The 15,000-nt window shown below is 46.2% G+C and overlaps 28 non-coding genes and 36 pseudogenes across 28 annotated transcripts; all 64 read left to right on the plus strand.

The window, feature by feature from the left end:
* Positions 1-128: 128 nt before the first annotated feature.
* On the plus strand, positions 129-247 carry LOC142132519 (5S ribosomal RNA; annotated as a pseudogene).
* Positions 248-328: 81 nt separating this feature from the next.
* LOC142132500 (5S ribosomal RNA) lies at positions 329-448 on the plus strand (annotated as a pseudogene).
* Positions 449-730: 282 nt separating this feature from the next.
* Positions 731-849, plus strand: LOC142132509 (5S ribosomal RNA; annotated as a pseudogene).
* Positions 850-930: 81 nt separating this feature from the next.
* LOC142132516 (5S ribosomal RNA) lies at positions 931-1,049 on the plus strand (annotated as a pseudogene).
* An 81-nt stretch (positions 1,050-1,130) lies between these two features.
* On the plus strand, positions 1,131-1,249 carry LOC142132507 (5S ribosomal RNA; annotated as a pseudogene).
* Positions 1,250-1,329: 80 nt separating this feature from the next.
* LOC142132471 (5S ribosomal RNA) lies at positions 1,330-1,448 on the plus strand (annotated as a pseudogene).
* Positions 1,449-1,529: 81 nt separating this feature from the next.
* Positions 1,530-1,648, plus strand: LOC142132526 (5S ribosomal RNA; annotated as a pseudogene).
* An 83-nt stretch (positions 1,649-1,731) lies between these two features.
* Positions 1,732-1,850, plus strand: LOC142132510 (5S ribosomal RNA; annotated as a pseudogene).
* An 81-nt stretch (positions 1,851-1,931) lies between these two features.
* On the plus strand, positions 1,932-2,050 carry LOC142132521 (5S ribosomal RNA; annotated as a pseudogene).
* An 83-nt stretch (positions 2,051-2,133) lies between these two features.
* LOC142132558 (5S ribosomal RNA) lies at positions 2,134-2,253 on the plus strand. The gene has a single exon (XR_012686569.1). It is a non-coding gene; the product is annotated as a 5S ribosomal RNA (ribosomal RNA).
* Positions 2,254-2,333: 80 nt separating this feature from the next.
* On the plus strand, positions 2,334-2,453 carry LOC142132512 (5S ribosomal RNA; annotated as a pseudogene).
* A 469-nt stretch (positions 2,454-2,922) lies between these two features.
* LOC142132466 (5S ribosomal RNA) lies at positions 2,923-3,041 on the plus strand (annotated as a pseudogene).
* Positions 3,042-3,122: 81 nt separating this feature from the next.
* Positions 3,123-3,241, plus strand: LOC142132517 (5S ribosomal RNA). The gene has a single exon (XR_012686544.1). It is a non-coding gene; the product is annotated as a 5S ribosomal RNA (ribosomal RNA).
* An 81-nt stretch (positions 3,242-3,322) lies between these two features.
* Positions 3,323-3,441, plus strand: LOC142132465 (5S ribosomal RNA; annotated as a pseudogene).
* An 80-nt stretch (positions 3,442-3,521) lies between these two features.
* LOC142132514 (5S ribosomal RNA) lies at positions 3,522-3,640 on the plus strand (annotated as a pseudogene).
* An 81-nt stretch (positions 3,641-3,721) lies between these two features.
* Positions 3,722-3,840, plus strand: LOC142132476 (5S ribosomal RNA; annotated as a pseudogene).
* Positions 3,841-3,920: 80 nt separating this feature from the next.
* Positions 3,921-4,039, plus strand: LOC142132450 (5S ribosomal RNA; annotated as a pseudogene).
* Positions 4,040-4,120: 81 nt separating this feature from the next.
* Positions 4,121-4,239, plus strand: LOC142132577 (5S ribosomal RNA; annotated as a pseudogene).
* An 80-nt stretch (positions 4,240-4,319) lies between these two features.
* Positions 4,320-4,439, plus strand: LOC142132518 (5S ribosomal RNA; annotated as a pseudogene).
* An 81-nt stretch (positions 4,440-4,520) lies between these two features.
* Positions 4,521-4,639, plus strand: LOC142132571 (5S ribosomal RNA; annotated as a pseudogene).
* Positions 4,640-4,719: 80 nt separating this feature from the next.
* On the plus strand, positions 4,720-4,838 carry LOC142132464 (5S ribosomal RNA; annotated as a pseudogene).
* A 78-nt stretch (positions 4,839-4,916) lies between these two features.
* Positions 4,917-5,036, plus strand: LOC142132488 (5S ribosomal RNA; annotated as a pseudogene).
* An 82-nt stretch (positions 5,037-5,118) lies between these two features.
* On the plus strand, positions 5,119-5,237 carry LOC142132493 (5S ribosomal RNA). The gene has a single exon (XR_012686542.1). It is a non-coding gene; the product is annotated as a 5S ribosomal RNA (ribosomal RNA).
* An 82-nt stretch (positions 5,238-5,319) lies between these two features.
* LOC142132477 (5S ribosomal RNA) lies at positions 5,320-5,439 on the plus strand (annotated as a pseudogene).
* A 467-nt stretch (positions 5,440-5,906) lies between these two features.
* Positions 5,907-6,025, plus strand: LOC142132543 (5S ribosomal RNA). The gene has a single exon (XR_012686556.1). It is a non-coding gene; the product is annotated as a 5S ribosomal RNA (ribosomal RNA).
* Positions 6,026-6,105: 80 nt separating this feature from the next.
* On the plus strand, positions 6,106-6,224 carry LOC142132539 (5S ribosomal RNA). The gene has a single exon (XR_012686552.1). It is a non-coding gene; the product is annotated as a 5S ribosomal RNA (ribosomal RNA).
* An 81-nt stretch (positions 6,225-6,305) lies between these two features.
* On the plus strand, positions 6,306-6,426 carry LOC142132564 (5S ribosomal RNA). Its single transcript, XR_012686576.1, has one exon. It is a non-coding gene; the product is annotated as a 5S ribosomal RNA (ribosomal RNA).
* An 82-nt stretch (positions 6,427-6,508) lies between these two features.
* LOC142132555 (5S ribosomal RNA) lies at positions 6,509-6,627 on the plus strand. The gene has a single exon (XR_012686567.1). It is a non-coding gene; the product is annotated as a 5S ribosomal RNA (ribosomal RNA).
* Positions 6,628-6,707: 80 nt separating this feature from the next.
* LOC142132554 (5S ribosomal RNA) lies at positions 6,708-6,826 on the plus strand. Its single transcript, XR_012686566.1, has one exon. It is a non-coding gene; the product is annotated as a 5S ribosomal RNA (ribosomal RNA).
* Positions 6,827-6,907: 81 nt separating this feature from the next.
* LOC142132551 (5S ribosomal RNA) lies at positions 6,908-7,026 on the plus strand. Its single transcript, XR_012686563.1, has one exon. It is a non-coding gene; the product is annotated as a 5S ribosomal RNA (ribosomal RNA).
* Positions 7,027-7,106: 80 nt separating this feature from the next.
* Positions 7,107-7,225, plus strand: LOC142132503 (5S ribosomal RNA; annotated as a pseudogene).
* Positions 7,226-7,497: 272 nt separating this feature from the next.
* LOC142132566 (5S ribosomal RNA) lies at positions 7,498-7,616 on the plus strand. Its single transcript, XR_012686578.1, has one exon. It is a non-coding gene; the product is annotated as a 5S ribosomal RNA (ribosomal RNA).
* Positions 7,617-7,696: 80 nt separating this feature from the next.
* LOC142132572 (5S ribosomal RNA) lies at positions 7,697-7,815 on the plus strand. Its single transcript, XR_012686581.1, has one exon. It is a non-coding gene; the product is annotated as a 5S ribosomal RNA (ribosomal RNA).
* An 80-nt stretch (positions 7,816-7,895) lies between these two features.
* LOC142132495 (5S ribosomal RNA) lies at positions 7,896-8,014 on the plus strand (annotated as a pseudogene).
* Positions 8,015-8,096: 82 nt separating this feature from the next.
* LOC142132570 (5S ribosomal RNA) lies at positions 8,097-8,215 on the plus strand (annotated as a pseudogene).
* Positions 8,216-8,295: 80 nt separating this feature from the next.
* On the plus strand, positions 8,296-8,414 carry LOC142132451 (5S ribosomal RNA; annotated as a pseudogene).
* An 81-nt stretch (positions 8,415-8,495) lies between these two features.
* On the plus strand, positions 8,496-8,614 carry LOC142132455 (5S ribosomal RNA). Its single transcript, XR_012686539.1, has one exon. It is a non-coding gene; the product is annotated as a 5S ribosomal RNA (ribosomal RNA).
* Positions 8,615-8,695: 81 nt separating this feature from the next.
* On the plus strand, positions 8,696-8,814 carry LOC142132449 (5S ribosomal RNA). The gene has a single exon (XR_012686538.1). It is a non-coding gene; the product is annotated as a 5S ribosomal RNA (ribosomal RNA).
* Positions 8,815-8,895: 81 nt separating this feature from the next.
* Positions 8,896-9,014, plus strand: LOC142132529 (5S ribosomal RNA). The gene has a single exon (XR_012686545.1). It is a non-coding gene; the product is annotated as a 5S ribosomal RNA (ribosomal RNA).
* Positions 9,015-9,094: 80 nt separating this feature from the next.
* LOC142132576 (5S ribosomal RNA) lies at positions 9,095-9,213 on the plus strand (annotated as a pseudogene).
* Positions 9,214-9,485: 272 nt separating this feature from the next.
* LOC142132470 (5S ribosomal RNA) lies at positions 9,486-9,604 on the plus strand (annotated as a pseudogene).
* Positions 9,605-9,684: 80 nt separating this feature from the next.
* On the plus strand, positions 9,685-9,803 carry LOC142132569 (5S ribosomal RNA). Its single transcript, XR_012686580.1, has one exon. It is a non-coding gene; the product is annotated as a 5S ribosomal RNA (ribosomal RNA).
* Positions 9,804-9,884: 81 nt separating this feature from the next.
* On the plus strand, positions 9,885-10,003 carry LOC142132548 (5S ribosomal RNA). Its single transcript, XR_012686560.1, has one exon. It is a non-coding gene; the product is annotated as a 5S ribosomal RNA (ribosomal RNA).
* Positions 10,004-10,085: 82 nt separating this feature from the next.
* LOC142132472 (5S ribosomal RNA) lies at positions 10,086-10,204 on the plus strand (annotated as a pseudogene).
* A 273-nt stretch (positions 10,205-10,477) lies between these two features.
* On the plus strand, positions 10,478-10,596 carry LOC142132556 (5S ribosomal RNA). Its single transcript, XR_012686568.1, has one exon. It is a non-coding gene; the product is annotated as a 5S ribosomal RNA (ribosomal RNA).
* An 80-nt stretch (positions 10,597-10,676) lies between these two features.
* Positions 10,677-10,795, plus strand: LOC142132559 (5S ribosomal RNA). The gene has a single exon (XR_012686570.1). It is a non-coding gene; the product is annotated as a 5S ribosomal RNA (ribosomal RNA).
* Positions 10,796-10,876: 81 nt separating this feature from the next.
* On the plus strand, positions 10,877-10,995 carry LOC142132560 (5S ribosomal RNA). Its single transcript, XR_012686571.1, has one exon. It is a non-coding gene; the product is annotated as a 5S ribosomal RNA (ribosomal RNA).
* An 82-nt stretch (positions 10,996-11,077) lies between these two features.
* On the plus strand, positions 11,078-11,196 carry LOC142132565 (5S ribosomal RNA). The gene has a single exon (XR_012686577.1). It is a non-coding gene; the product is annotated as a 5S ribosomal RNA (ribosomal RNA).
* Positions 11,197-11,276: 80 nt separating this feature from the next.
* LOC142132552 (5S ribosomal RNA) lies at positions 11,277-11,395 on the plus strand. Its single transcript, XR_012686564.1, has one exon. It is a non-coding gene; the product is annotated as a 5S ribosomal RNA (ribosomal RNA).
* An 80-nt stretch (positions 11,396-11,475) lies between these two features.
* On the plus strand, positions 11,476-11,594 carry LOC142132489 (5S ribosomal RNA; annotated as a pseudogene).
* A 272-nt stretch (positions 11,595-11,866) lies between these two features.
* LOC142132473 (5S ribosomal RNA) lies at positions 11,867-11,985 on the plus strand (annotated as a pseudogene).
* An 80-nt stretch (positions 11,986-12,065) lies between these two features.
* LOC142132467 (5S ribosomal RNA) lies at positions 12,066-12,184 on the plus strand. Its single transcript, XR_012686540.1, has one exon. It is a non-coding gene; the product is annotated as a 5S ribosomal RNA (ribosomal RNA).
* Positions 12,185-12,264: 80 nt separating this feature from the next.
* On the plus strand, positions 12,265-12,383 carry LOC142132501 (5S ribosomal RNA; annotated as a pseudogene).
* An 81-nt stretch (positions 12,384-12,464) lies between these two features.
* Positions 12,465-12,583, plus strand: LOC142132573 (5S ribosomal RNA; annotated as a pseudogene).
* Positions 12,584-12,663: 80 nt separating this feature from the next.
* Positions 12,664-12,782, plus strand: LOC142132540 (5S ribosomal RNA). The gene has a single exon (XR_012686553.1). It is a non-coding gene; the product is annotated as a 5S ribosomal RNA (ribosomal RNA).
* Positions 12,783-12,863: 81 nt separating this feature from the next.
* LOC142132480 (5S ribosomal RNA) lies at positions 12,864-12,982 on the plus strand. Its single transcript, XR_012686541.1, has one exon. It is a non-coding gene; the product is annotated as a 5S ribosomal RNA (ribosomal RNA).
* Positions 12,983-13,064: 82 nt separating this feature from the next.
* On the plus strand, positions 13,065-13,183 carry LOC142132505 (5S ribosomal RNA). Its single transcript, XR_012686543.1, has one exon. It is a non-coding gene; the product is annotated as a 5S ribosomal RNA (ribosomal RNA).
* Positions 13,184-13,263: 80 nt separating this feature from the next.
* LOC142132563 (5S ribosomal RNA) lies at positions 13,264-13,382 on the plus strand. The gene has a single exon (XR_012686575.1). It is a non-coding gene; the product is annotated as a 5S ribosomal RNA (ribosomal RNA).
* A 431-nt stretch (positions 13,383-13,813) lies between these two features.
* On the plus strand, positions 13,814-13,932 carry LOC142132544 (5S ribosomal RNA). The gene has a single exon (XR_012686557.1). It is a non-coding gene; the product is annotated as a 5S ribosomal RNA (ribosomal RNA).
* Positions 13,933-14,014: 82 nt separating this feature from the next.
* On the plus strand, positions 14,015-14,133 carry LOC142132486 (5S ribosomal RNA; annotated as a pseudogene).
* A 79-nt stretch (positions 14,134-14,212) lies between these two features.
* On the plus strand, positions 14,213-14,331 carry LOC142132463 (5S ribosomal RNA; annotated as a pseudogene).
* Positions 14,332-14,412: 81 nt separating this feature from the next.
* On the plus strand, positions 14,413-14,531 carry LOC142132536 (5S ribosomal RNA). Its single transcript, XR_012686549.1, has one exon. It is a non-coding gene; the product is annotated as a 5S ribosomal RNA (ribosomal RNA).
* An 81-nt stretch (positions 14,532-14,612) lies between these two features.
* LOC142132528 (5S ribosomal RNA) lies at positions 14,613-14,731 on the plus strand (annotated as a pseudogene).
* Positions 14,732-14,811: 80 nt separating this feature from the next.
* LOC142132520 (5S ribosomal RNA) lies at positions 14,812-14,930 on the plus strand (annotated as a pseudogene).
* Positions 14,931-15,000: the final 70 nt, after the last annotated feature.

Raw genomic sequence — 15,000 nt, forward strand, 5'->3', positions numbered from 1 at the left:
TAGTACTTTGATGGGTGACCACCTGGGAATACCAGGTGCTGTAGGTCTTTTTTTTTTCTCTCTTGTTCCGGCTTCCTTCAATGCTGGTTTTGAGATGTATAAGAGATGTAGGTCAATAGGAAGCCAATACCTACAGCCACTCCACCCTGAACAAGAGTAATCTCGTCTGATCTTGGAAGCTAAGCAGGGCCAAGCCTGGTTAGTACTTGGATGGGAGACCACCTGGGAACACCAGGTGCTGTAGGCCTTTTTTTCCTCTCTCTTGTTCCGGCTTCCTTCAATGCTTATTTTGAGATGTATAAGTGATGTAGGTTATTAGAAAACTAATACCTACAGCCCACACCACCCTGAACAAGCCCAATCTCGTCTGATCTTGGAAGCTAAGCAGGGCCAGGCCTGGTTACTACTTGGATGGGAAACCACCTGGGAATACCAGGTGCTGTAGGCCTTTTTTTTTTCTCTCTTGTTACGGCTTCCTTCAATGCTGGTTTTGAGATGTATAAGAGATGTAGTTCATTAGGAATCCAATACCTACAGCCACACCACCCTGAATAAATCCAAATCTCATCTGATCTTGGAAGCTAAGCAGAGCTTGGCCTGGTTATTATTTGGATAGGAGACCACATGGGAATACAAGGTGCTGTAGGCCTTTTTTTGTTCTCTCTTGTTCCGGCTTCCTTCAATGCTTGTTTTTAGATGTATAAGAGATGTAGGTCAATAGAAAACCAATACCTACAGCCACACATCTCTGAACAATCCTAATCTCGTTTGACCTTGGAAGCTAAGCAGGGCCATACCTGGTTAGTACTTTGATGGGTGACCACCTGGGAATACCAGGTGCTGTAGGTCTTTTTTTTTTCTCTCTTGTTCCGGCTTCCTTCAATGCTGGTTTTGAGATGTATAAGAGATGTAGGTCAATAGGAAGCCAATACCTACAGCCACTCCACCCTGAACAAGAGTAATCTTGTCTGATCTTGGAAGCTAAGCAGGGCCAGGCCTGGTTAGTACTTGGATGGGAGACCACCTGGGAATACCAGGTGCTGTAGGCTTTTTTTTTTATCTCTCTTGTTCCGGTTTCCTTCAATGCTGGTTTTGACATTATAAGAGATGTAGGTCATTAGGAAACCAATACCTACAGCCACACCACCCTGAAAAAGCGCAATATCATCTAATCTTGGAAGCTAAACAGCGCCGGACCTGGTTAGTACTTGGATGGGAGACCACCTGGGAACACCAGGTGCTGTAGGCCTTTTTTTCTCTCTCTTGTTCCGGCTTCCTTCAATGCTTATTTTGAGATGTATAAGTGATGTAGGTTATTAGAAAACTAATACCTACAGCCACACCACCCTGAACAAGCCCAATCTCGTCTGATCTTGGAAGCTAAGCAGGGCCAGGCCTGGTTACTACTTGGATGGGAAACCACCTGGGAATACCAGGTGCTGTAGGCCTTTTTTTTTTCTCTCTTGTTACGGCTTCCTTCAATGCTGGTTTTGAGATGTATAAGAGATGTAGTTCATTAGGAATCCAATACCTACAGCCACACCACCCTGAATAAATCCAATCTCATCTGATCTTGGAAGCTAAGCAGAGCTTGGCCTGGTTATTATTTGGATAGGAGACCACATGGGAATACAAGGTGCTGTAGGCCTTTTTTTTGTTCTCTTCTTGTTCCGGCTTCCTTCAATGCTTGTTTTTAGATGTATAAGAGATGTAGGTCAATAGAAAACCAATACCTACAGCCACACATCTCTGAACAATCCTAATCTCGTTTGACCTTGGAAGCTAAGCAGGGCCATACCTGGTTAGTACTTTGATGGGTGACCACCTGGGAATACCAGGTGCTGTAGGTCTTTTTTTTTTCTCTCTTGTTCCGGCTTCCTTCAATGCTGGTTTTGAGATGTATAAGAGATGTAGGTCAATAGGAAGCCAATACCTACAGCCACTCCACCCTGAACAAGAGTAATCTCGTCTGATCTTGGAAGCTAAGCAGGGCCAGGCCTGGTTAGTACTTGGATGGGAGACCACCTGGGAATACCAGCTGCTGTAGGCCTTTTTTTTTATCTCTCTTGTTCCGGCTTCCTTCAATGCTGGTTTTGAGATGTATAAGAGATGTAGGTCAATAGGAAACCAATAACCTACAGCCACACCCACCCTGAACAAGCCCAATCTCGTCTGATCTTGGAAGCTAAGCAGGGACGGGCCTGGTTAGTACTTGGATGGGAGACCACCTGGGAATACCAGGTGCTGTAGGCCTTTTTTTTTTCTCTCTTGTTCCGGCTTCCTTCAATGCTGGTTTTGAGATTATAAGAGATGTAGGTCAATAGGAAACCAAAACCTACAGCTACACATCTCTAAACAAGCCCAATCTCGTTTGATCTTGGAGGCTAAGCAGGGCCAGGCCTGGTTAGTACTTGGATGGGAGACCACCTGGGAATACCAGGTTGCTGTAGGCTTTTTTTTTTTCTCTCTTGTTCCGGCTTCCTTCAATGCTGGTTTTTAGATGTATAAGAGATGTAGGTCAATAGGAAACCAATACCTACAGCCACACCACCCTAAACAAGCCTGATCTTGGAAGCTAAGCAGAGCCGGGCCTGGTTAGTACTTGGATGCGAGACCACCTGGGGATACCAGGTGCTGTAGGCCCTTTTTTTTTTCTCTCTTGTTCCGACTTCCTTCAATGCTGGTTTTGAGATGTATAAGAGATGTAGGTCAATAGGAAACCAATACCCTACAGCAACACCACCCTGAACAAGCCCAATCTCGTCTGATCTTGGAAGCAGGGCTGCGCCTGGTTAGTAACTTGGATGGGAGACCACCTGGAAATAACAGGTGCTGTAGGCTTTTTTTTTTCTCTCTTGTTCCGGCCTCTCTTCAATGCTGGTTTTGAGATGTATAAGAGATGTAGGTCAATAGGAAACCAATACCTACAGCCACACCACCCTGAACAAGCCCAATCTCGTCTGATCTTGGAAGCAAAGCAGAGCCGGGCCTGGTTAATACTTGGATGGGAGACCACCTGGGAATACCAGGTGCTGTAGGCCTTTTTTTCTTCTCTCTTGTTCCGGCTTCCTTCAATGCTGGTTTCTAGATGTATAAGAGATGTAGGTCAATAGGAAAACAATACCTACAGCCACACCACCCTGAACAAGCCCAATCTCGTCTGATCTTGGAAGCTAAGCAGGGACGGGCCTGTTTAGTACTTGGATGGGAGACCACCTGGGAATACCAGGTGCTGTAGGCCTTTTTTTCTTCTCTCTTGTTCCGGCTTCCTTCAATGCTGGTTTCTAGATGTATAAGAGATGTAGGTCAATAGGAAAACAATACCTACAGCCACACCACCCTGAACAAGCCCAATCTCGTCTGATCTTGGAAGCTAAGCAGGGACAGGCCTGGTTAGTACTTGGATGGGAGACCACCTGGGAATACCATGTGCTGTAGGCCTTTTTTTTTTCTCTCTTGTTCCGGCTTCCTTCAATGCTGGTTTTGAGATAATAAGAGATGTAGGTCAATATGAAACCAAAACCTACAGCTACACATCTCTAAACAAGCCCAATGTCGTCTGATCTTGGAAGCTAAGCAGGGCCAGGCCTGGTTAGTACTTGGATGGGAGACCACCTGGGAATACCAGGTGCTGTAGGCTTTTTTTTTTATCTCTCTTGTTCCGGCTTCCTTCAATGCTGGTTTTGACATTATAAGAGATGTAGGTCATTAGGAAACCAATACCTACAGCCACACCACCCTGAAAAAGCGCAATTTCATCTAATCTTGGAAGCTAAGCAGCGCCGGACCTGGTTAGTACTTGGATGGGAGACCACCTGGGAACACCAGGTGCTGTAGGCCTTTTTTTCTCTCTCTTGTTCCGGCTTCCTTCAATGCTTATTTTGAGATGTATAAGTGATGTAGGTTATTAGAAAACCAATACCTACAGCCACACCACCCTGAACAAGCCCAATCTCGTCTGATCTTGGAAGCTAAGCAGGGCCAGGCCTGGTTACTACTTGGATGGGAGACCACCTGGGAATACCAGGTGCTGTAGGCCTTTTTTTTTTCTCTCTTTTTTTGGCTTCCTTCAATGCTGGTTTTGAGATGTATAAGGGATGTAGGTCATTAGAATACCAATACCTACAGCCACACCACCCGGAACATGCCCAATCTCATCTGATCTTGGAAGCCAAGCAGGGTCGGGCCTGGTTAGTACTTGGATGGGAGAGCACATGGGAATACCAGGTGCTGTAGGCCTTTTTTGTTCTCTCTTGTTCCGGCTTCCTTCAAACCTGGTTTTGAGATATATAAGAGATGTAGGTCATCGTGAAACCAATACCTACAGCCACACCACCCTAAACAAGCCCAATCATCATCTGATCTTGGAAGCTAAGCAGGGCTGGGCCTGGTTAGTACTTGCATGGGAGACCACCTGGAAATACCAGATGCTGTTGGCTTTTTTTTTTTCTCTCTTGTTCCGGCCTCCTTCAATGCTGGTTTTGAGATGTATAAGAGATGTAGGTCAATAGGAAACCAATACCTACAGCCACACCACCCTGAACAAGCCCAATCTCGTCTGATCTTGAAAGCTAAGCAGGTCCGGGCCTGGTTAGTACTTGGATGGGAGACCACCTGGGAATACCAGGTGCTGTAGGCCTTTTTTTTTTTCTCTTGTTCCGGCTTCCTTCAATGCTTGTTTTTAGATGTATAAGAGATGTAGGTCAATAGGAAAACAATACCTACAGCCACACCACCCTGAACAAGCCCAATCTCGTCTGATCTTGGAAGCTAAGCAGGGCTGGGCCTGGTTAGTACTTGGATTGGAGACCACCTGGAAATACCAGGTGCTGTAGGCTTTTTTTTCTCTCTTGTTCCGGCCTCCTTCAATGCTGGTTTAGAGATGTATAAGAGATGTAGGTCAATAGGAAACCAATACCTACAACCCACACCACCCTGAACAAGCCCAATCTCATCTGATCTTGGAAGCTAAGCAGAGCCGGGCCTGGTTAGTACTTGAATGGGAGACCACCTGGGAATACCAGGTGCTGTAGGGCCTTTTTTTCTTCTCTCTTGTTCTGGCTTCCTTCAATGCTGGTTTTGAGATGTATAAGAGATGTAGGTCAATAGGAAACCAATACCTACAGCCACACCACCCTGAACAAGCCCAATCCCGTCTGATCTTGGAAGCTAAGCAGAGCCGGGCCTGGTTAGTACTTGGATGGGAGACCACCTGGGAATACCAGGTGCTGTAGGCCTTATTTATCTTCTCTCTTGTTCCGGCTTCCTTCAATGCTGTTTTCTAGATGTATAAGAGATGTAGGTCAATAGGAAAACAATACCTACAGCCACACCACCCTGAACAAGCCCAATCTCGTCTGATCTTGGAATGCTAAGCAGGGACAGGCCTGGTTAGTACTTGGATGGGAGACCACCTGGGAATACCAGGTGCTGTAGGCTTTTTTTTTTTCTCTCTTGTTCCGGCTTCCTTCAATGCTGGTTTTGAGATTATAAGAGATGTAGGTCAATAGGAAACCAAAACCTACAGCTACACATCTCTAAACAAGCCCAATCTCGTTTGATCTTGGAAGCTAAGCAGGGCCAGGCCTGCTTAGCTTCCAGCTATACACCTGGGAATACCAGGTGCTGTAGGCTTTTTTTTTTTCTCTCTTGTTCCGGCTTCCTTCAATGCTGGTTTTTAGATGTATAAGAGATGTAAGTCAATAGGAAACCAATACCTACAGCCACACCACCCTGAACAAGCCTGATCTTGGAAGCTAAGCAGAGCCAGGCTTGGTTAGTACTTGGATGCGAGACCACCTGGGTATACCAGGTGCTGTAGGCCTTTTTCTTTTTCTCTCTTGTTCCGACTTCCTTCAATGCTGGTTTTGAGATGTATAAGAGATGTAGGTCAATAGGAAACCAATACCTACAGCCACACCACCCTGAACAAGCCCAATCTCGTCTGATCTTGGAAACTAAGCAGGGCTGGGCCTGGTTAGTACTTGGATGGGAGACCACCTGGAAATACCAGGTGCTGTAGGCTTTTTTTTTTCTCTCTTGTTCCGGCCTCCTTCAATGCTGGTTTTGAGATGTATAAGAGATGTAGGTCAATAGGAAACCAATACCTACAGCCACACCACCCTGAACAAGCCCAATCTCGTCTGATCTTGGAAGCTAAGCAGAGCCGGGCCTGGTTAGTACTTGGATGGGAGACCACCTGGGAATACCAGGTGCTGTAGGCCTTTTTTTCTTCTCTCTTGTTCCGGCTTCCTTCAATGCTAGTTTCTAGATGTATAAGAGATGTAGGTCAACAGGAAAACAATACCTACAGCCACACCACCCCTGAACAAGCCCAATCTCGTCTGATCTTGGAAGCTAAGCAGGGGCTGGGCCTGGTTAGTACTTGGATGGGAGACCACCTGGGAATACCAGGTGCTGTAGGCCTTTTTTTTTTTCTCTCTTGTTCCGGCTTCCTTCAATGCTTGTTTTTAGATGTATAAGAGATGTAGGTCAATAGGAAAACAATACATACAGCCACACCACCCTGAACAAGCCCAATCTCATCTGATCTTGGAAGCTAAGCAGGGCTGGGCCTGGTTAGTACTTGGATGGGAGACCACCTGGAAATACCAGGTGCTGTAGGCTTTTTTTTTTCTCTCTTGTTCCGGCCTCCTTCAATGCTGGTTTTCAAATGTATAAGAGATGTAGGTCAATAGGAAACCAATACCTACAGCCACACCACCCTGAACAAGCCCAATCTCGTCTGATCTTGGAAGCTAAGCAGAGCCGGGCCTGGTTAGTACTTGGATGGGAGACCACCTGGGAATATCAGGTGCTGTAGGCCTTTTTTTCTTCTCTCTTGTTCCGGCTTCCTTCAATGCTGTTTTCTAGATGTATAAGAGATGTAGGTCAATAGGAAAACAATACCTACAGCCACACCACCCTGAACAAGCCCAATCTCGTCTGATCTTGGAAGCTAAGCAGGGACAGGCCTGGTTAGTACTTGGATGGGAGACCACCTGGGAATACCAGGTGCTGTAGGCCTTTTTTTTTTCTCTCTTGTTCCGGCTTCCTTCAATGCTGGTTTTGAGATTATAAGAGATGTAGGTCAATAGGAAACCAAAACCTACAGCTACACATCTCTAAACAAACCCAATCTCGTTTGATCTTGGAAGCTAAGCAGGGTCAGGCCTGGTTAGTACTTGGATGGGAGACCACCTGGAAATACCAGGTGCTGTAGGCTTTTTTTTATTCTCTCTTGTTCCGGCTTCCTTCAATGCTGATTTTTAGATGTATAAGAGATGTAGGTCAATAGGAAACCAATACCTACAGCCACACCACCCTGAACAAGCCTGATCTTGGAAACTAAGCAGAGCCAGGCCTGGTTAGTACTTGGATGCGAGACCACCTGGGGATACCAGGTGCTGTAGGCCCTTTTTTTTTTCTCTCTTGTTCCGACTTCCTTCAATGCTGGTTTTGAGATGTATAAGAGATGTAGGTCAATCGGAAACCAATACCTACTGCCATACCACCCTGAACAAGCCCAATCTCGTCTGATCTTGAAAGCTAAGCAGGGCTGGGCCTGGTTAGTACTTGGATGGGAGACCACCTGGAAATACCAGGTGCTGTAGGCTTTTTTTTTTCTCTCTTGTTCCGGCCTCCTTCAATGCTGGTTTTGAGATGTATAAGAGATGTAGGTCAATAGGAAACCAATACCTACAGCCACACCACCCTGAACAAGCCCAATCTCGTCTGATCTTGGAAGCTAAGCAGGGACGGGCCTGGTTAGTACTTGGATGGGAGACCACCTGGGAATACCAGGTGCTGTAGGCCTTTTTTTTTTCTCTCTTGTTCCGGCTTCCTTCAATGCTGGTTTTGAGATTATAAGAGATGTAGGTCAATAGGAAACCAAAACCTACAGCTACACATCTCTAAACAAGCCCAATCTCGTTTGATCTTGGAAGCTAAGCAGGGCCAGGCCTGGTTAGTACTTGGATGGGAGACCACCTGGGAATACCAGGTGCTGTAGGCTTTTTTTTTTTTCTCTCTTGTTCCGGCTTCCTTCAATGGTGGTTTTTAGATGTATAAGAGATGTTAGTCAATAGGAAACCAATACCTACAGCCACACCACACTGAACAAGCCCAATCTCGTCTGATCTTGGAAGCTAAGCAGGGCTGGGCCTGGTTAGTACTTGGATGGGAGACCACCTGGAAATACCAGGTGCTGTAGGCTTTTTTTTTTCTCTCTTGTTCCGGCCTCCTTCAATGCTGGTTTTGAGATGTATAAGAGATGTAGGTCAATAGGAAACCAATACCTACAGCCACACCACCCTGAACAAGCCCAATCTTGTCTGATCTTGGAAGCTAAGCAGAGCCGGGCCTGGTTAGTACTTCGATGGGAGACCACCTGGGAATACCAGGTGCTGTAGGCCTTTTTTTCTTCTCTCTTGTTCCGGCTTCCTTCAATGCTGGTTTCTAGATGTATAAGAGATGTAGGTCAATAGGAAAACAATACCTACAGCCACACCACCCTGAACAAGCCCAATCTCGTCTGATCTTGGAAGCTAAGCAGGGACGGGCCTGGTTAGTACTTGGATGGGAGACCACCTGGGAATACCAGGTGCTGTAGGCCTTTTTTTCTTCTCTCTTGTTCCGGCTTCCTTCAATGCTAGTTTCTAGATGTATAAGAGATGTAGGTCAATAGGACAACAATACCTACAGCCACACCACCCTGAACAAGCCCAATCTCGTCTGATCTTGGAAGTTAAGCAGGGCTGGGCCTGGTTAGTACTTGGATGGGAGACCACCTGGGAATACCAGGTGCTGTAGGCCTTTTTTTTTTCTCTCTTGTTCCGGCTTCCTTCAATGCTTGTTTTTAGATGTATAAGAGATGTAGGTCAATAGGAAAACAATACCTACAGCCACACCACCCTGAACAAGCCCAATCTCGTCTGATCTTGGAAGCTAAGCAGGGCTGGGCCTGGTTAGTACTTGGATGGGAGACCACCTGGAAATACCAGGTGCTGTAGGCTTTTTTTTTTCTCTCTTGTTCCGGCCTCCTTCAATGCTGGTTTTCAAATGTATAAGAGATGTAGGTCAAGAGGAAACCAATACCTACAGCCACACCACCCTGAACAAGCCCAATCTTGTCTGATCTTGGAAGCTAAGCAGAGCCGGGCCTGGTTAGTACTTGGATGGGAGACCACCTGGGAATACCAGGTGCTGTAGGCTTTTTTTTATTCTCTCTTGTTCCGGCTTCCTTCAATGCTGATTTTTAGATGTATAAGAGATGTAGGTCAATAGGAAACCAATACCTACATGCACACCACCCTGAACAAGCCTGATCTTGGAAACTAAGCAGAGCCAGGCCTGGTTAGTACTTGGATGCGAGACCACCTGGGGATACCAGGTGCTGTAGGCCCTTTTTTTTTTCTCTCTTGTTCCGACTTCCTTCAATGCTGGTTTTGAGATGTATAAGAGATGTAGGTCAATAGGAAACCAATACCTACAGCCACACCACCCTGAACAAGCCCAATCTCGTCTGATCTTGGAAGCTAAACAGGGCTGGGCCTGGTTAGTACTTGGATGGGAGATCACCTAGAAATACCAGGTGCTGTAGGCTTTTTTTTTTCTCTCTTGTTCCGGCCTCCTTCAATGCTGGTTTTGAGATGTATAAGAGATGTAGGTCAATAGGAAACCAATACCTACAGCCACACCACCCTGAACGAGCCCAATCTCGTCTGATCTTGGAAGCTAAGCAGAGCCGGGCCTGGTTAGTACTTGAATGGGAGACCAACTGGGAATACCAGGTGCTGTAGGCCTTTTTTTCTTCTCTCTTGTTCCGGCTTCCTTTAATGCTAGTTTCTAGATGTATAAGAGATGTAGGTCAATAGGAAAACAATACCTACAGCCACACCACCCTGAACAAGCCCAATCTCGTCTGATCTTGGAAGCTAAGCAGGGCTGGGCCTGGTTAGTACTTGGATGGGAGACCACCTGGGAATACCAGGTGCTGTAGGCCTTTTTTTTTTTCTCTCTTGTTCCGGCTTCCTTCAATGCTTGTTTTTAGATGTATAAGAGATGTAGGTCAATAGGAAAACAATACATACAGCCACACCACCCTGAACAAGCCCAATCTCGTCTGATCTTGGAAGCTAAGCAGAGCCGGGCCTGGTTAGTACTTAGATGGGAGACCAACTGGGAATACCAGGTGCTGTAGGCCTTTTTTTTCTTCTCTCTTGTTCCGGCTTCCTTCAATGCTGATTTTTAGATGTATAAGAGATGTAGGTCAATAGGAAACCAATACCTACAGTCACACCACCCTGAACAAGCCTGATCTTGGAAACTAAGCAGAGCCAGGCCTGGTTAGTACTTGGATGCGAGACCACCTGGGGATACCAGGTGCTGTAGGCCCTTTTTTTTTTCTCTCTTGTTCCGACTTCCTTCAATGCTGGTTTTGAGATGTATAAGAGATGTAGGTCAATAGGAAACCAATACCTACAGCCACACCACCCTGAACAAGCCCAATCTCGTCTGATCTTGGAAGCTAAGCAGGGCTGGGCCTGGTTAGTACTTGGATGGGAGACCACCTAGAAATACCAGGTGCTGTAGGCTTTTTTTTTTCTCTCTTGTTCCGGCCTCCTTCAATGCTGGTTTTGAGATGTATAAGAGATGTAGGTCAATAGGAAACCAATACCTACAGCCACACCACCCTGAACAAGCCCAATCTCGTCTGATCTTGGAAGCTAAGCAGAGCCGGGCCTGGTTAGTACTTGGATGGGAGACCAACTGGGAATACCAGGTGCTGTAGGCCTTTTTTTCTTCTCTCTTGTTCCGGCTTCCTTCAATGCTAGTTTCTAGATGTATAAGAGATGTAGGTCAATAGGAAAACAATACCTACAGCCACACCACCCTGAACAAGCCCAATCTCGTCTGATCTTGGAAGCTAAGCAGGGCTGGGCCTGGTTAGTACTTGGATGGGAGACCACCTGGGAATACCAGGTGCTGTAGGCCTTTTTTTTTTTCTCTCTTGTTCCGGCTTCCTTCAATGCTTGTTTTTAGATGTATAAGAGATGTAGGTCAATAGGAAAACAATACATACAGCCACACCACCCTGAACAAGCCCAATCTCGTCTGATCTTGGAAGCTAAGCAGGGCTGGGCCTGGTTAGTACTTGGATGGGAGACCACCTGGAAATACCAGGTGCTGTAGGCTTTTTTTTTTCTCTCTTGTTCCGGCCTCCTTCAATGCTGGTTTTCAAATGTATAAGAGATGTAGGTCAATAGGAAAACAATACCTACAGCCACACCACCCTGAACAAGCCCAATCTCGTCTGATCTTGGAAGCTAAGCAGGTACGGGCCTGGTTAGTACTTGGATGGGAGACCACCTGGGAATACCAGGTGCTGTAGGCCTTTTTTTTTTCTCTCTTGTTCCGGCTTCCTTCAATGCTGGTTTTGAGATTATAAGAGATGTAGGTCAATAGGAAACCAAAACCTACAGCTACACATCTCTAAACAAGCCCAATCTCGTTTGATCTTGGAAGCTAAGCAGGGTCAGGCCTGGTTAGTACTTGGATGGGAGACCACCTGGGAATACCAGGTGCTGTAGGCTTTTTTTTATTCTCTCTTGTTCCGGCTTCCTTCAATGCTGATTTTTAGATGTATAAGAGATGTAGGTCAATAGGAAACCAATACCTACAGTCACACCACCCTGAACAAGCCTGATATTGGAAACTAAACAGAGCCAGGCCTGGTTAGTACTTGGATGCGAGACCACCTGGGGATACCAGGTGCTGTAGGCCCTTTTTTTTTTCTCTCTTGTTCCGACTTCCTTCAATGCTGGTTTTGAGATGTATAAGAGATGTAGGTCAATAGGAAACCAATACCTGCTGCCACACCACCCTGAACAAGCCCAATCTCGTCTGATCTTGAAAGCTAAGCAGGGCTGGGCCTGGTTAGTACTTGGATGGGAGACCACCTGGAAATACCAGGTGCTGTAGGCTTTTTTTTTTCTCTCTTGTTCCGGCCTCCTTCAATGCTGGTTTTGAGATGTATAAGAGATGTAGGTCAATAGGAAACCAATACCTACAGCCACACCACCCTGAACAAGCCCAATCTCGTCTGATCTTGGAAGCTAAGCAGGGACGGGCCTGGTTAGTACTTGGATGGGAGACCACCTGGGAATACCAGGTGCTGTAGGCCTTTTTTTTTTCTCTCTTGTTCCGGCTTCCTTCAATGCTGGTTTTGAGATTATAAGAGATGTAGGTCAATAGGAAACCAAAACCTACAGCTACACATCTCTAAACAAGCCCAATCTCGTTTGATCTTGGAAACTAAGCAGGGCCAGGCCTGGTTAGTACTTGGATGGGAGACCACCTGGGAATACCAGGTGCTGTAGGCTTTTTTTTTTTCTCTCTTGTTCCGGCTTCCTTCAATGGTGGTTTTTAGATGTATAAGAGATGTTAGTCAATAGGAAACCAATACCTACAGCCACACCACCCTGAACAAGCCCAATCTCGTCTGATCTTGGAAGCTAAGCAGGTCTGGGCCTGGTTAGTACTTGGATGGGAGACCACCTGGAAATACCAGGTGCTGTAGGCTTTTTTTTTTCTCTCTTGTTCCGGCCTCCTTCAATGCTGGTTTTGAGATGTATAAGAGATGTAGGTCAATAGGAAACCAATACCTACAGCCACACCACCCTGAACAAGCCCAATCTCGTCTGATCTTGGAAGCTAAGCAGAGCCGGGCCTGGTTAGTACTTGGATGGGAGACCACCTGGGAATACCAGGTGCTGTAGGCCTTTTTTTCTTCTCTCTTGTTCCGGCTTCCTTCAATGCTAGTTTCTAGATGTATAAGAGATGTAGGTCAATAGGAAAACAATACCTACAGCCACACCACCCTGAACAAGCCCAATCTCGTCTGATCTTGGAAGGTAAGCAGGGCTGGGCCTGGTTAGTACTTGGATGGGAGACCACCTGGGAATACCAGGTGCTGTAGGCCTTTTTTTTTTTCTCTCTTGTTCCGGCTTCCTTCAATGCTTGTTTTTAGATGTATAAGAGATGTAGGTCAATAGGAAAACAATACCTACAGCCACACCACCCTGAACAAGCCCAATCTCATCTGATCTTGGAAGCTAAGCAGGGCTGGGCCTGGTTAGTACTTGGATGGGAGACCACCTGGAAATACCAGGTGCTGTAGGCTTTTTTTTTTCTCTCTTGTTCCGGCCTCCTTCAATGCTGGTTTTCAAATGTATAAGAGATGTAGGTCAATAGGAAACCAATACCTACAGCCACACCACCCTGAACAAGCCCAATCTCATCTGATTTTGGAAGCTAAGCAGAGCCGGGCCTGGTTAGTACTTGGATGGGAGACCACCTGGGAATACCAGGTGCTGTAGGCTTTTTTTTTTTCTCTCTTGTTCCGGCTTCCTTCAATGCTGGTTTTTAGATGTATAAGAGATGTAGGTCAATAGGAAACTAATACATACAGCCACACCACCCTGAACAAGCCTGATTTTGGAAGCTAAGCAGAGCCGGGGTTGGTTTGTACTTGGATGCGAGACCACCTGGGAATACCAGGTGCTGTAGGCCCTTTTTTTTTTCTCTCTTGTTCCGACTTCCTTCAATGCTGGTTTTGAGATGTATAAGAGATGTAGGTCAATAGGAAACCAATACCTACAGCCACACCACCCTGAACAAGCCCAATATCGTCTGATCTTGAAAGCAAAGCAGGTCCGGGCCTGGTTAGTACTTTTTTTTTTCTCTCTTGTTCTGGCTTCCTTCAATGCTGGTTTTAAAATGTATAAGTGATGTAGGTCATTAGGAAACCAATACCTACAGCCACACCACCCTGGACAAGCCCAATCTTGTCTGATCTTGGAAGCTAAGCAGGGCCGGGCCTGGTTAGTACTTGGATGGGAGACCCCCTGGGAATACCAGGTGCTGTAGGCCGTTTTTTTTTTCTCTCTTGTTCCGGCTTCCTTCAATGCTTGTTTTTAGATGTATAAGAGATGTAGGTCAATAGGGAAACAATACCTACAACCAAACCACCCTGAACAAGCCCAATCTCGTCTGATCTTGGAAGCTAAGCAGGGCTGGGCCTGGTTAGTACTTGGATGGGAGACAACCTGGAAATACCAGGTGCTGTAGGCTTTTTTTTTCTCTCTTGTTCCGGCCTCCTTCAATGCTGGTTTTGAGATGTATAAGAGATGTAGGTCAATAGGCAACCAATACCTACAGCCACACCACCCTGAACAAGCCCAATCTCGTCTGATCTTGGAAGCTAAGCAGAGCCGTGCCTGGTTAGTACTTGGATGGGAGACCACCTGGGAATACCAGGTGCTGTAGGCCTTTTTTTCTTCTCTCTTGTTCCGGCTTCCTTCAATGCTGGTTTCTAGATGTATAAGAGATGTAGGTCAATAGGAAAACAATACCTACAGCCACACCACCCTGAACAAGCCCAATCTCATCTGATCTTGGAAGCTAAGCAGGGCTGGGCCTGGTTAGTACTTGGATGGGAGACCACCTGGGAATACCAGGTGCTGTAGGCCTTTTTTTTTTCTCTCTTGTTCTGGCTTCTTTCAATGCTGGTGTTGAGATTTATAAGAGATGTAGGTCAATAGGAAATTAATACCTACAGCCACTCCACGTTGAACAAGCACAATCTCGTCTGATCTTGAAAAATAAGCCGCGCCAGGCCTAGTTAGTACATGGATGGGAGACCACCTGGGAAAACCAGGTGCTGTAGGCCTTTTTTTTTCTCTTTTGATCCGGCTACCTTCAATGCTGGTTTTCAGATGTATAAGAGATGTAGGTCATTAAGAAACCAAATCCTACAGCCACTACACCCTAAACAAGCCCAATCTCGTCTGATCTTGGAAGCTAAGCAGAGCCGGGCCTGGTTAGTACTTGGATGCGAGACCACCTGGGAATACCAGGTGCTGTAGGCATTTTTTTTTTTCTCTCTTGTTCCGACTTCCTTCAATGCTGGTTTTGAGATGTATAAGAGATGTAGGTCAA

The sequence above is a fragment of the Mixophyes fleayi genome, unplaced genomic scaffold, assembly GCF_038048845.1.
Source record: "Mixophyes fleayi isolate aMixFle1 unplaced genomic scaffold, aMixFle1.hap1 Scaffold_3598, whole genome shotgun sequence".
Classification (NCBI taxonomy): Eukaryota; Metazoa; Chordata; class Amphibia; order Anura; family Limnodynastidae; genus Mixophyes; species Mixophyes fleayi.